Source organism: Onychomys torridus, unplaced genomic scaffold (assembly GCF_903995425.1).
Source record: "Onychomys torridus unplaced genomic scaffold, mOncTor1.1, whole genome shotgun sequence".
Taxonomy (NCBI): domain Eukaryota; kingdom Metazoa; phylum Chordata; class Mammalia; order Rodentia; family Cricetidae; genus Onychomys; species Onychomys torridus.
In genome coordinates, this window is record NW_023411974.1 from 7,939 (window position 1) to 22,200 (window position 14,262).

The 14,262-nt window shown below is 43.5% G+C and overlaps 1 non-coding gene across 1 annotated transcript; it reads right to left on the reverse strand.

Moving 5' to 3' along the window:
- Nucleotides 1-3,395: 3,395 nt before the first annotated feature.
- Nucleotides 3,396-3,501, reverse strand: LOC118575432. The gene has a single exon (XR_004943864.1). It is a non-coding gene; the product is annotated as a U6 spliceosomal RNA (small nuclear RNA).
- Between the last annotated feature and the right edge of the window lie 10,761 nt (nt 3,502-14,262).

Here is a 14,262-nt window from a genome sequence, read left to right on the forward strand (position 1 = left end):
CATTAGTGCAGCCATGACAGGCTGCAGACTAACAATACCGGGACTAGGCCTCACACAATACAATAACCAGGAAAAGCCACAAACTGCACCCTGTGGGGGACCCATCAGAATTGAGACAAACAAGTGTTAGATGCTCCAGAACATTAAGGATAGCTTACATCACTTGTATGTAAGTTGCCAATTTCCTTGCAGCAATGCCAGTAACCGATCCCTGTTTGACAAGACTTCTGTGCCCAACTCTTGCCCAGTGAGGAGTTCAACCCCTCCCCATCTGAGTCTGGAATTCCCCTACCTCAAATCCTTTAGTCCTTAAAATCCCTGCCATAACTGAGCTCAGGGCTTTCCCTGATCCAACTGCTGTGTTGGAACAGACAGAGAGCCCAAGCTTGAGCTTGCAATAAAGTCTCTTGCTTTTGTATATGAACTCAGACTCCTGGTGGTCTCTGGGGGGCTCATGATGTGGGCATAACACTTGCTATTGATATCTTTTCTCTATCTTTGAAGCCAGCAACAGGAGATATTTATTCCTCCATCTTACACTTTTTTGTTTTTATTTTTGAGACAGGGTCTCATGTGGGTCCTAGATATACTAGAACTCACCACATAGACCAAGTTGCCCTTGCACTCATGGATATCTGCCTGCCTCTGCCTCCTGAGTCCCTGGGATTAAAAGTGTGTGTCACCACATCTGGGATTTTATTTACTTAAAAAAATTATTATTATTATTATTATTATTATTATTATTATTATTATGTGTGTGTGTTATGTCCACATATCACAGTGTACTGGTGGAAGCCAGAGGACAACTTGGGGGTGGGAAATGCGTCTCTCTTTCTGCTATGTGGGTCCCAAGGATCAGACTGAAGCTTGGTGGCAAGTGCCTTTATCCTGGGAACCAGTCCTGCTTCATATCTTGAGGTTTCTAATCAAACTGCAACATCCTTTTTGTCCTGAAAGATAACATAGTCACATATGCAGACATCTTTGGAGATTAATTGTTCAGTCTAACACACCTAGTGACATTCAAAATGATGTGACTTCAACTTCTACCCCTCTGTCAGCACTCAGCTGTATATTGTGATGCATCATCATACAGGCTCTGTGGCCTGTGCATTCACTGGGGAGTATTTGGGACTGGAGAGATGGTTCAGCCATTAAAGGTTAGGCTCACAACCAAGAAGTGGGATATCAATGTGGTCTCCTGCCTGTGGAGGGAGGGTCATTATGAAAGGAGTAACTAAGTCCTGGGGCCTTTAAAACTCATTCCAGAAGTCTGGAGAGATGGCTCAGAGGTTAAGAGCACTGGCTGATCTTCCGGATGTCCTGGGTTCAATTCCCAGCACACACACACACACACACACACACACACACACACACACACACACACAATGGCTTACAACCATCTGTAATGAGATATAATCCCCTCTGCTGGTGTGCAGGCATACATGCAGGCAGATCACTGTGTACATAATAAACAAATCTCAAAAAAACTTCCTTCTATATGACATTTCACGCTAGTAAATCATATGCTCCTTCCCCTCTGTTTGGTGGTGGCCATGAGGTAAGCCAACATGGGTACCAACAAGAACATTCAGGAACTATGGGGAAGGAAGCACACTGATGAGATATGCTTTCTTCCTAGAGTCCTCTGCTGATGCCTCTCTGTACTCTTCAGGGCTCTCACTCCACCCAGGCAGGTAAAGTGTGAGACTGGAAAAGATAACCAAGACAAGTCCCATAAGGGATTCAAGTGCACCATGTGACTGTAAACTGCTAATCCCAAAGGTGGCATACAGCAAGCCTGAGTGGCTGGAATTCTCGGTGGGTTGAAGATTCCTGGTAGAGACTCAGAGCTTCTCATTGATAGAGACCATAAAGGTAGAAGAACTCCTGACCCCCAGTGCACCAGCAGCCTAGACCACCAGCACAGGGAGATGCATGGGCTCGACAATGGCCAGCTGCAGAAGCCCAAAGGCCACAAAACCCACCATGCTATCCTTGCTAAGTAGCTTGGGGAAGGAGCAGAATGTCCAGCTTCACTGTTACTGCTAATATAAGCAGTGCCTATGAATCAGACCTTGAACAGTTGAGTTTGGACAGCAAACAGGCAGAGTAGTAATGTCTGTATCTGCTTGGAGCGTCCTGTTTGGCCAGTAAGTCAACGGGCCTGGCAGATGACTCAGTGGCTAAGAGTGAGAGCTGGAGAGATGGCTCAGTGGTTAAGAGCACTGATTGCTTTTCCAGAGGTCCTGGGTTCAAATCCCAGCACCCACATTGCAGCTCACACAACTGTCTGTAGCTCCAGTTCCAGGGGACCTGACCCCCTCACACAGATATACATGCAGGCAAGACACCAGTGCACATAAATTAAAAAAAAAAAAAGAGAGTGCATACTTTTGCCAAAGATGAATTTCAGTTCCCAGCACTGATATCAGGTATCTCACAACTGCTGGTAATTCCAGCTGTGGAGAATTCAAGTCTCTCTTCTGGACTCATGTGTACATGCAAATAATATTCAAATAATAATAATAAACTTTAAAAGGATAGGAAATAAATCCTATGAAAATTCAGGGCCCTACCTCTGATGTTTCAAGGAGTCCAGGGGTCTGAGGCACAGTCGGAAATCCTTTCTTTTACTTTCTTTTTTCCTTCTTTCTTTCCTTCTTTCCTTCTTTCTTTCCTTCTTTCTTTCTTTCTTTCTTTCTTTCTTTCTTTCTTTCTTTTTCAAAGATTTATTTATTATGTACACAGAAGAGGGAACCAGATCTCATTACAAATGGTTGTGAGCCACCATGTGGGTGCTGGGAATTGAACTCAGGACCTCTGAAAGAGCAGTCAGTGAGTGCTCTTAACCTCTGAGCTATCTCTCTAGCCCTGGAAATCTTTTCTATGGAGAAGGGCAGGTGGTAGCACCTCCCACAATACACCACAGCGAAATATGGCATGTGACAGACCTCCTTGGGTTCTGATGAGAACATAGACCACATTTGGGCACATTGCACCAAGCTATGACAACCCATAATACTCCTGCCTGAGTGAACCCCGAGATGAGGACATACCGCAGCATCTGAGGTAGCCCGTCCAACGTCACTGGATGTGCACAAGCAGCAAAGGTGTCGCTTGGGGACCGCCAAAGTACAGAGAAAGCACTGCTGGTTGTGGAAGAAGCCCACACTGTCACTATTCGTCATTGGGAAAGCTGCTCTTAGCTCACAGCTGGTCCTGATAGAAGTGAAACATCACACCTGGGGACAGTAAGTGACTGGGAAGCCTGAACCACCACCAAAACCAGCTGTTGTCACTAAACCGTAACACTGGGCACACTCACCAACATTCCATGATAAAACAAGCAGAAATTAGACAACCCCGGCAGCACCAGGAAGCATTCTTTTTATTTTAATATGGAATGCTTCATGAATTTGTGTGTTATCCTTGTGCAGGGGCCATGTTATCTTCTCTGTATCATTCCAATTTTAGTATATGTGCTGTTGAAGTGAGAACCGGAACGTAATCTTAAACACACAAGCAAGTATGTAGACTTGTGTCTTGTCAGGAGTTGATACAGATTCAGAAATACTGCAGCTTAAAATCAGCCACCACAGGCTTTTTACGTACAAGCTGGAGGAGAAAGCAACAGCTGAAGAACATGTACCATAGCTGTTCCAAGCCTCCAGGTCGACTGTTTCAGGAACGCGGAACCTCCGAGGATGCATGGTTATTTGTGATATGGTGGATCTCCATCCCTGTGCAGCTCCAGGTGACATGGCTGCAGTGTCCCCTAACATCCTGCCCTCCCTTGAAAGATTGCACTTTCCCGTGCCCTTTGCAGTGGGGACTGTGCCCTGTGCTTCAGGCCATGGGATCTGAGGTGAATGCAGGTGTAACTTCCAGGCTAAAGTATTTCCTCGCGGGTGTATGTATTTAAACCTATGTCAGGGTTTGAATCGGAAATGCCAGTTTGGAATGTTTGCCCCTCGCTGGTGGTGCTGTTGGTTGGGAACCTGGGGAGCCTGTGGGAAATAGAGCCTCCCTGGTAGAAACAGGTCATAAGCGAGGGCCTCTGCAGGTTATACCTGCTGCTGGTCTCTGCCCTGCACCCTGGTGTCTCCACCACATACTTCTGATGCCGTCAGTTAAGCTGTTCTGCCATGCCTTCTGTGCCCTGATGGATGGGGACACTCAGAACCACGAACCAAGTCTTTCTTCCCTGGAGTCAATTCTTTCAGGCTTTGTGGTCACAGCAATGTAAAAACCTGACGGGTCCTCCCAGCATTCTCTTCCCTGACTCCAGGAAGCCACACTAACTGAACAGTGGTTCTGCACTGAAAGCAGCCAAGCCCTGACATTTCCTTCCCATAATATAGAGGAAAGAATTTATTTTATTTTTTATGTGTGTGGGTGCGTTGTCTGCAGGAATGTCTGTGTCTCACATGTGTGCCTGCTGCCCATGGAGGACAGAAGAAGAGGGCATTGGGTTCCCTGAAACTGGAGTTAGGAATGGATGTGAGCTGCCATGTGGTTACTGGGAGCAAACCCAGCTCCTCTGGAAGAGCAGTCAGTGTTAACAACCATCTTCCCAGGCCTGGAGGAAAGAACTTAAAGACTAGGAAGAGAGGGGCATGGGAGTGGATTTTTCATATGTTGCTAACCTAGGTGTCAAGTTCTGACTTTAATTCTCCAATTGGGGCCTAAGAAAAGCATTGGTAAAAGAAGTGCTGTGGCCTTCACACTGCTTTAGAGGCCATTTCCTGTGATTTTGGCTGCTACTGGAGAGCAGGGTAACGAGTGTAGGCTCTCCAATCATGGAGAGCAGTGTAGTGAGTGTAGGCTCTCTAATCATGGAGAGCAGTGTAGTGAGTATAGGATCTCCTATCACGGAGAGCAGTGTAACAAGTGTAGGCTCTCCAATCCTGGAGAGCAGGGTAACCAGTATAGGCCCTCCTATCAATGAGGTGGGAGGACAGAGGCACAAAAAAACAATGAGTGACATTTCATGACCCAGGGTACCTTGAGGGAAAGTGGTTACGGTTGTAAAGGGCAGCAGGCCTGATACAAAATGACCCAACTTCAGGATGGAAACTAATCAAAGGATGCCATTGGCTGGCAAGGGCTGTGAAGGGCATGAGATATGACTCTGTGCAAGCTGCTGTAGTTTGAGTGATGGATGTCTCCCAAAGGCCCCATGTGTTGAAAGACTTGGTCTCTTGGATGGTGTTCTGGTGGTGGCGGTAGGTCCTGAGGACCTGGGGGGCTGCTCTCAAATGGGCCCCTTCCTGTTGTTGTTTTCTTCTTGGCCATGGGATCAACTCTTTTCTGTGCCCTGTGCATCCTGCTGTGGTTGTTTTAACAGCAGTGCCAGAGGCCTCAAAATCGACGGGTCCACTCAATCAGCCTTCTAATTTGTGAGCTAAAATATGCCCCTGGTCCTTATTAGTTAGTTATCTGGGGATTTGTTATAGTGACAGGAGGCTGACCATCACTTAATCTAGCAGTTTAGCTTCCTATAATCCATAAATGTTAGCAGGGGACATGAATGGAGGCCACATTTACTCATAAGACAGCAGTCAGAATGAACAGGTGAGGACTTGCATTAGCGCCCTTTGTCTTTCAAGTCCCAAAGGCCGTGTGAAGAGGTCACTTGTTTGCTTCAGGTACAGTGGGCATAGCTGAGAAACTCCAAGCTTAGAATTTCCGGTCTTCTTGGTGAACCACGTTCTAACCTGACCAAGCATGTCCTGGAGGGAGACATTGTTGTGCAACATGTCACTAGAATGTGGAGTTAGATAGGCTGTGTGCAAGGCCATCTGGAGACAGGCTGTGTACAAAACCATCTGAACAGAGAGTGTTGACCTGTGCCCAGACACACTCACCAGTGGAGTGGAAACAGGCCATTCTCTGGTCTTTTCCACCCATTCTTGCTCTCTGCTGGTGAGATCTAGTAGAATCCAGAGGACAAGGAAAACTGCTGATGGGCCTGGAGCATGGGAGAGAAGAGGAGGGTGGGTTTGGCATGTCAAATGGTAGGAACTCAACCCAGCACAGCAAATCCAGGAGTATTAGAAGTTCCTTAACCTCCAATATTCCTACTCCCCACTGCTTCCATTACTGGCTAACTTCTTTAAGTCTACTATTATAGGGAGGAATGAACTAGAAATCAGATGTTTGGGACAGAATTCTGCCTACGTTTATACTACACAGTATTGTTTACTTTTATTCCACACCTGTTTAAATATCAATGGTTTGCATTTCACTTGCTAGTGTCTCCTGAAATTGGTTGATGCACCATCATCCTCATTCCCATTTTATCCAGAGAAATAATTTTTTAATATGCCCTCATTTGCACGTGACTACTGAACCAACCTGATGCAGACTTGACCCAACTATTTCAGCCATCTTCACACTTGCTTCTCATCACCACGGCTTCATTGAACAGAATGGCCATAGACACGGATAAGAGGAACTTGCCTCCATGTATCGTAAATACATGGCTCAGCTTTGCATAGTTGGTCACTTTACATGGAAATATTGGCCTCAGAAACCAGTTAAAAATCACTGGATGGGCGCTGCTGACCCGTTCAACTTCATTCCACTTGACATTCCAGCCGCACTGTCACTGGCATTTTAAAAAAAGTGTGATACAATGTGACAGGTGTCCTGAAATCAGAGCCGTGTGTCTCTGGAAAGAGCAAATGGGTGACAATATCTAGATCTGAAGTTTACAGTAACTCTGAGTCAACTGCATTGGTTATGAGGCGAGAGCCACGTCTGTGCCTCATGTGTCTATGGAAGAGGTGAAGCAAGGCAGAGAGAGCAAATTTAACCTTGGCAATTAGTAGACTTTTGTGCAAGAATAAGTAATACCCAGGAAATCTTGATGGTCTAGTTTCTTTCCAATAATAGTTCATCTTTAATATTTCCAATAATGAGCTCTTGTTACATTATTACATATTGCATTATTTATACATTGTCTTTATTCAGGATTTAGAGAATTTCAACTTTAGGGAGAGATTGTATTTTTTTTTAGATTATTTTAAGGTTGGGAAATTTAATATTTCCTTTTGTGTATGTATACTAAATCCTACAGCTAGTAGAGATTTTGTTTTTCATTACAAATTAATTTATAGGGCTGGGTAGATAGCCCAGCAGGTAAAGGGCTTGCTGTGCAAATTCGAGGACCCAAGTTCAGCTCTCCAATCATACATAAAGACGAATGTGTTAGCATGTGCCTGTAATCCCAGATTTCTTATGGTGAGATGAGAGAACAGACAGGAGACTGCAGAAGCTCCAGGACCAGGTGGCCTGGCATTCGGGGTACACAGAACAAGAAGCTCTTCCTCAGAACAGTGGGCGGCAGGACTGGAGAGGTGGCTCAGGAGTTAAGAGCATCAGCTGCTCTTGCAGAGGACCAGGTTCAGTTCCCAACACTCCTGTCAGGCAGGCCGATGGTCTGAAACTCCAGATCCAGGGCGCCAATGTCCTCTTGGTGGTCTCCTTGGGCACTGTACCCACATACACAAACACACACATGTGCACATACTAAAAATAATTTTTTAAAAGGGTGGATGGCAACGATTGTCACCAAGGATGTACTCTGATGTGCACATGCATGCACCTACACTCAGACCCAGGAGTATAGATCACACACAGACCTTCAAATGTTTGAACTCACAGGCAAATACAGTAGTACAAATCACATACAAACATCACTGACATACAAAAAGATAAACAATAGTTGATAACTATATAGTTTGTTGTTGTTGAATTTTGCTCTTTGCTCTTTTGGGGGACCCCAATACCCAGCTCCCAAATGAATTACACATAGAAGCTTATTCTTAATTATAAATGTCCAGCCTTAGCTTGGCTTGTTTCTTTTCAGCTTTTCTTAACTTTAAGATATCCTGTCTAACTTTTGCTTCCGGGCTTTTCCTGTTCTCTTACTTCTGTAAATCTTACTCTTACAGTGTGAATTGCCCATGGAGTCCTCCTCCTTCTCTGGCTCTACTTCTTTCTTTGATCTCTCTTCTCCCAGATTTCTCCTTCTAGATATTCTCTCTGCCTGCCAGCCCCACCCATACTTTATCCTGCCTTGCTATTGGCCATTCAGTTCTTGATTAGATCATCAAGTGTTTTAGACAGGCACAGTAACACAGCTTCAGAGCTAAACAAATGCAACATAAACATAAGTAACACACCTTAAAATAATATTCTACAACATTTCCCCCTTTTTGTCTAAATAAAAGGAAAAGTTTTAACTTTAACATAGTATAACTACATACAACAAAACAGTTATCAAGTAAAAATTACAGTTACAATATTCTGTCCATCTGTAGTTAGCGTATTCAGAGAAAATAATGCATTATGTATCCTATCTTAGTGAATATCCAAAGTTTTATTCCTAATTTACTTTTTATCATATCTAAGGAAAACGGCAACTGTGATGATCTAGTAGTTTTCATCCTCTCCATCAAAGACACAGAAGGATGTAATATTAGCCAACAACAACGACATTTGGGGTATCTATCCTTCTTCAGCCTTCAGGCCCCAAATATCTGGCAAACTTTTTAGTGAAGCAGAAGATTTGAAGGACTGTCCTGACTTGTTTGGGAAAGTTCGTCAGTCACTTCCCTCTGTGTCCTGAGGAATGTCTGGCAGGCTCTTCTGGGAAGCAGGAATTTTAAAGGACTGTCCTGCCTTGTTTTGGCAAAGTTCAACAGTCTTTTTCCTGTGTGTCCTGCACATCCAGTCTGCACAGTACACTGTCAGCAGTCAAAGCCAAGAACAGTTTCTTTGCCCAGTGGCTAACCTTGCCACAATGAAAGCAAACTCCATAAGGAGTTTCTTCAGTGTCCATCATCTCTGAAGTAAATTGGTGCTGCCAGGAACAGATGTGTCTCATTGTTGTGAAAAACCCTAAGTTAACAAAATCTTTAAAATGCCACATTCTATAGGTCTTTGAAAGGTTTGAAGACTATCTATCTATATAAAATATATCTCTATATGATCTGGAAAGCATACCTAATCAAATATCTACAATTTTGATTGTTATAAGTGACTAACCATGCTGGGCAGTGGTGGCGTATGCCTTTAATCCCAGCACTTGGGATGCAGAGCCAGGCGGATCTCTGTGAGTTCGAGGCCAGCCTGGGCTACCAAGTGAGTTCCAGGAAAAGGCGCAAAGCTACACAGAGAAACCCTGTCTCGAAAAACAAAAACAAAACAAAACAAACAAACAGACAAAAACCGACTACCCATTAGCCTATGTTTCCTGATTATCCTATATAGTTTATAATAACAGCTTTCAAAAACTAGAATTTTACCTTACATTTTTAAATAAATCCCATAAGTACAATACCTTCAGCAAGAATAGAAATATAAGTATATACAGTATGTTGTAACAAAAGTAACCTTAAAATTCTATCAGTATACAAAAACCATTTAATAAGAGTAGAAACATATATACAGTGTAACAAAAATAACTTTAAATTTGTATCAATATACTATAATCCCCTAAATTATAACAAACATCCATAACTCACAAAATAACCAAAAGCCTCCCACACACCTTTTGAGAATGTGGATGTCATGTTCTCCAAACTTGCTCCTAATGTCTATGGATGAAGTATCTTTAGGGTCTCAGAGAGAAAATTTTGAGATAATAACCAAGTCCTGGGAAGACCAGCGGTAATCTTTGCTGGGAGATATCACCTGTCAAGTTTCAGGAGGTTTCACTTGATCAAACCTGACCTGTATTAACCATGAAAGAATCCATAGACTCTCATCTCCTTTGGGAACAAAACTCCAAAGCATTTTTGATTTCCATTTGACAAATATATTTTTTGACTTTTTACAAGTTAAGGCATTCCTAAGGTACATAAGCTGCTTGATTTCAATAGTCCCTCTTTCAATTCCAGATCTTTTTGCAGCTGTCCTCTGCTTTTCTACAATCCAAAATCAACACAATAACACACAGGACCCAGACTCCCTTTGTATTTTCCATCTTACATGGCTTTTTTTCTTTTAGATTACTTTCACTCTCTCTTTAAAGACTTAATTTTTTTTTTTTTTTGAGACAGGGTTTCTCTGTAGCTTTGGAGGCTGACCTGGACTAGCTTTGTAGACCAGGCTGGCCTCAAACTCACAGAGATCCACCTGCCTGTGCCTCCCAAGTGCTGGGATTACAGGCGTGTGCCACCACCGCCTGGCTGACTTCATCATTTTTTATGATATTCATTTCTTTCTATGACTATACACTTTTTCTTTTCTTTTGTTTCTTCTTCTTTTCTTTTCTTTTTTTCCTGTCTGGACCTCTTTTATTGTGTATCTTCAGCCTTTTTTGACTATATGAGCAAACCTTTAAACTGCTAACCTACACCTGGATCCTACGCAAGTGGCTGTTAGCTGGCTCCACCTGCTTCTTGGGTCATGAAAACCAAGTGTGAAACTTGCAGCTGGTTGGAGGTTTCTCTGACCCGGAATTGCATTCAACTTTCTAGAATGTCAATGTTTGCACGGTGGCAGGCATTTTTACTTAGTTTTTTGTTCCTCTTTAATGTACTGGTTGCTCACTGATGAGCAGAAACTGTCCGGCAGAGGTTTTTTTTTCTTTTTTCTTCAGCTTTCTTGGGCTCTGGGGATATTCAAGCACCATGTTGGTATGCCAAAATGTTGTTGTTGTTGTTGTTTTCCTCTTCTGGGGGCCCACCACTTGGCTCCCTAATACATCACACAGGGAGACTTTTCTTATTTATAAATTCCCAGCCTTAGCTTGGCTTGTCTCTTGCCAGCTTTTCTTAACTTTACATTATCCTGACTACCTTTTGCCTCTGGGCTTTTCTTGTTCTCTTACTTCTGGAATCTTACTCTGTGCTTTGCTGTGTAGCTGGGTGGCTGGCCCCTGGAGTCCTCCTCCGTTTCTGGCTACTTCTTCCTCTCCCAGATTTCTCCTTCTATTTATTCTCTCTGCCTGCCTGCCCCACATATCCTTTCTCCTGCCTTGCTATTGGCTGTCCAGTTCTTTATTAGATCATCAGGTGTTTTAGACAGGCACAGTAACATGGCTTCACAGAGTTAAACAAGTACAGCATAAACAAAAGTAACACCCCTTAACATAATATTCCCCAACAGTTTCTTGCTGTGGAAGCCTGTAGAAATTTATATCTTTATAATAATGTTATGTTATTATTACAAATATTTATTCTATGGCATATAATTATTTATTGTAAGGATCACATAATCCACTTTACTACTGATTGAAATCAAGAGGTTCTTGGCTGCTCTTTCTTCAAGAAAATACTGGTAATCTTAGAGCTTATATTTCAGCTACAATTTTTATCACTTTTTCTTTTACTTTTGCTCAATGGAACCCCCTAGTCACTCTTTACAAGTTTTCCCATCATAAAATCTCTAATGATATTGCTGTGATAGGCCTGACCATGATTTTAATTGGAGTAATATGGACTTTGGTACTTTGGGTTTGGAAAGCAGTAGAATGCTTTAAGCATTGCTTAATGGGGCCATACTAGTAGGGTCATGGAAGACAGTGGTGTTGACAATGATTTGAAATGTTAGAAGCTGGCACAAGAGCTTTCAGAGAAGAATTTTACTATGTTTCTTAGAAATCATTCTTCTTATACTTTGGTGAGGAAAGTGGCTGCCTTTTGCCCTCGTCTGAAGAGTCTCCCTAAGACTAAAGTGAAGAGTTTCAGATTAATTCCATTGGCAGAAGAAATCTCAAAACAGCCCAGTATAGACTCTGTCATGTGGATGTTAGTGGTAACTGTAATGAAGATTTATAATGAAAAGGAGCAAGCTGAGCAAGGAAAAATATTTGAGGAGAAAAAAGGGCACCAGAAAGTGAAATGGAGCTAATTCCTGTGTTCAAGGAGATAAACGGATTAAGAAATGGAATAAGAGGAATAAATGGAATCAGGGGGCGGTGGCCCACGCCTTTAATCCTGTAGCAGCTGGAGGCAGAGGCAGGCAGATCTCTGAATTCAAGGCCAACCTGGTCTACCGAGCAAATTTCAGGACAGCCAAGCTTAGGCAGTGAAAGACAGAAAGATGGTGAAGATGTGATTGAACAAGGGGGCATGTTCCAGCCCCAGCAAGCAGCAGAAGTTGGCAGTTTGAGCCATGTAGTTCTGGATTTAGAGTTAAGGGCAGAAGAAAGAAGTTAAGATCCTGTGGTTCTGCTTAGCTGGGGTTGAAGAATGAACTGTGATTAACAAGATACCAGAACTACTAAAGCAAAAATTTGCTTTGCTGGGATTGTTGGTTAAATTGGCGCTGCTCGTGGTTGGCCGCCTCCTGCAGTGTTCATGCAGACAGAGGAGGTGCTGGAGGAAAGTCAGGAGACATAGTTACCTTTTAGAGCTTTATTGGGAGAGAGAGAAAGAGGAGGGAGAGAGGAAGGGAGGGAGGGAGGGAGGGAGAGAGAGAGAGAGAGAGAGAGAGAGAGAGAGAGAGAGAGAGAGAACCAGAGAAACAGAGAGACCTCGTGGAGGGAAGAGAGTGGAAAGAGAAAAAGGGAGCCACACAGAGGGCCTGCCTGCTTTTTAGGCTGGGCCGCTGTCCCAGGCTGATGACGTAATTAAGGACAGAATCCTTACAGGAATGCTTGATGATGGTCCACCTGGAGCTATGAAATTAGCAGTGATTAGAAAAGACCAGCATCACTGAAGTGTAATATTCTGGGAAGTGTTTCCTGAGAACACAAAGAAGCTGTGTTCCAGAGGTGGCCAAGGTTGTGCCTCCTGAGGCAGGCTTGGTAATGTGCAAGCATCACCTAGATGGTACTGGTTTTGAAGGCATGAAGGGGTCATGGAGAACAGCTGAGGCTTGGCATTGTGAGAGGCCAGGTAAGGCCATTGGTGACGGTACAGCCTCAGAGGCAGTTGAATGCCCAGGACTGAGGCGGTCATGGTGCCTGAAGGCTTGGCACCATGAGGAGAGTCTATGAGAGGCTATTGGTGAAAGTGCAGCCCAGTTGCAGCAGAAGACCTCAGTGTTTTGGAGATGCCAGTACTGTGGGATGACCACCAAGAACAGCAGCATCAGGGAGTGGAGCCAGTCAGAGCCTGGAAGATGAGCTGTGTGTACTGCAAAAGGCAGGGCTGGAGAAGTGACCTGAGCCCTTTGGAGGAGTCCAGAAGATACTGAGTGGATTCCAGATATTGGACAGTTGGAAATTTGTAATTACCCAAGATGTTAGAGATGCCAGTGTTGTGGGATACCTGCCGACGAGATCCTAATAGGGAGTGAAACCAACCCAAGAGAAAGATGTGTGTCAGCCAACAGAGCTGAATGGAATTGCAGATATGGAGAGCATTTCAACATCAGATATGGAGATGCAGAGTTTGGAGTTTGCCAGCTGGTTTTGGTCTTGTTTGGTGCAGTATTTCCTTACCATGCTCCCGTCTGTACATTTTGAAATGATAATGTATATCCTATGCCACTATATGTTGGAAGTATGTGGTCTACTTTTTGATTTAACTTTACAGGGAATTATAGTTAAGAGATTACATGAATCTCAGAAGAGACTTTGAACTTTGAAACATTGTTGAGAGTGTGATAGGCTATGGGGACTTTTGAAATTAGACTAAATGCATTTTGTATTATGAAATCATTAAATATTTATGGAGGACAAGGAGTGGAATGTGGTAGTTTGAATGTATTTGGCCCCTATAAGCTCATAGGGAGTGGCACTATCAGGAGGCATGACTTCCTGTTGCTTGCCTATGAAGATGTAAGGACTCTCAGCTCTAGCACCATGTCGGCCTGCATGCCACGTGCTCCCCACCGTGGTGGACGGAACCTCTGAACTGTAAGTGAGCCCCTCAATTACATGCTTCCTTTATAAGAGCTGCCATGGTCATGGTGTCTCCTCACACCAAAAGGAACCTAACTAAGACAGAAGTTTGCTGGTTAATCCCAGCACTCGGGTGGCAGAGGCAGGAGGATCTCTGTGAGTTCGAGGCCAGCCTGGGCTACCAAGTGAGTTCCAGGAAAGGCGCAAAGCTACACAGAGAAACCCTGTCTTGAAAACCCTAAATAAACAAACAAACAAACAAACAAATAAATAAATGCAATAAATTACAAAGACAAAAATCTCTAATGATGAAGAGTCATCATATACCTTCCAGAGTCTTAGTACAGCATGAAGATACATATTTCTTCTTCAAAAACAATTTAGAGGCATGTTCTTGCTGTGTAGCCCAGGATGGCACTCAACTTGAGTTCTTACACTCTTGCCCAGGGGTAGGA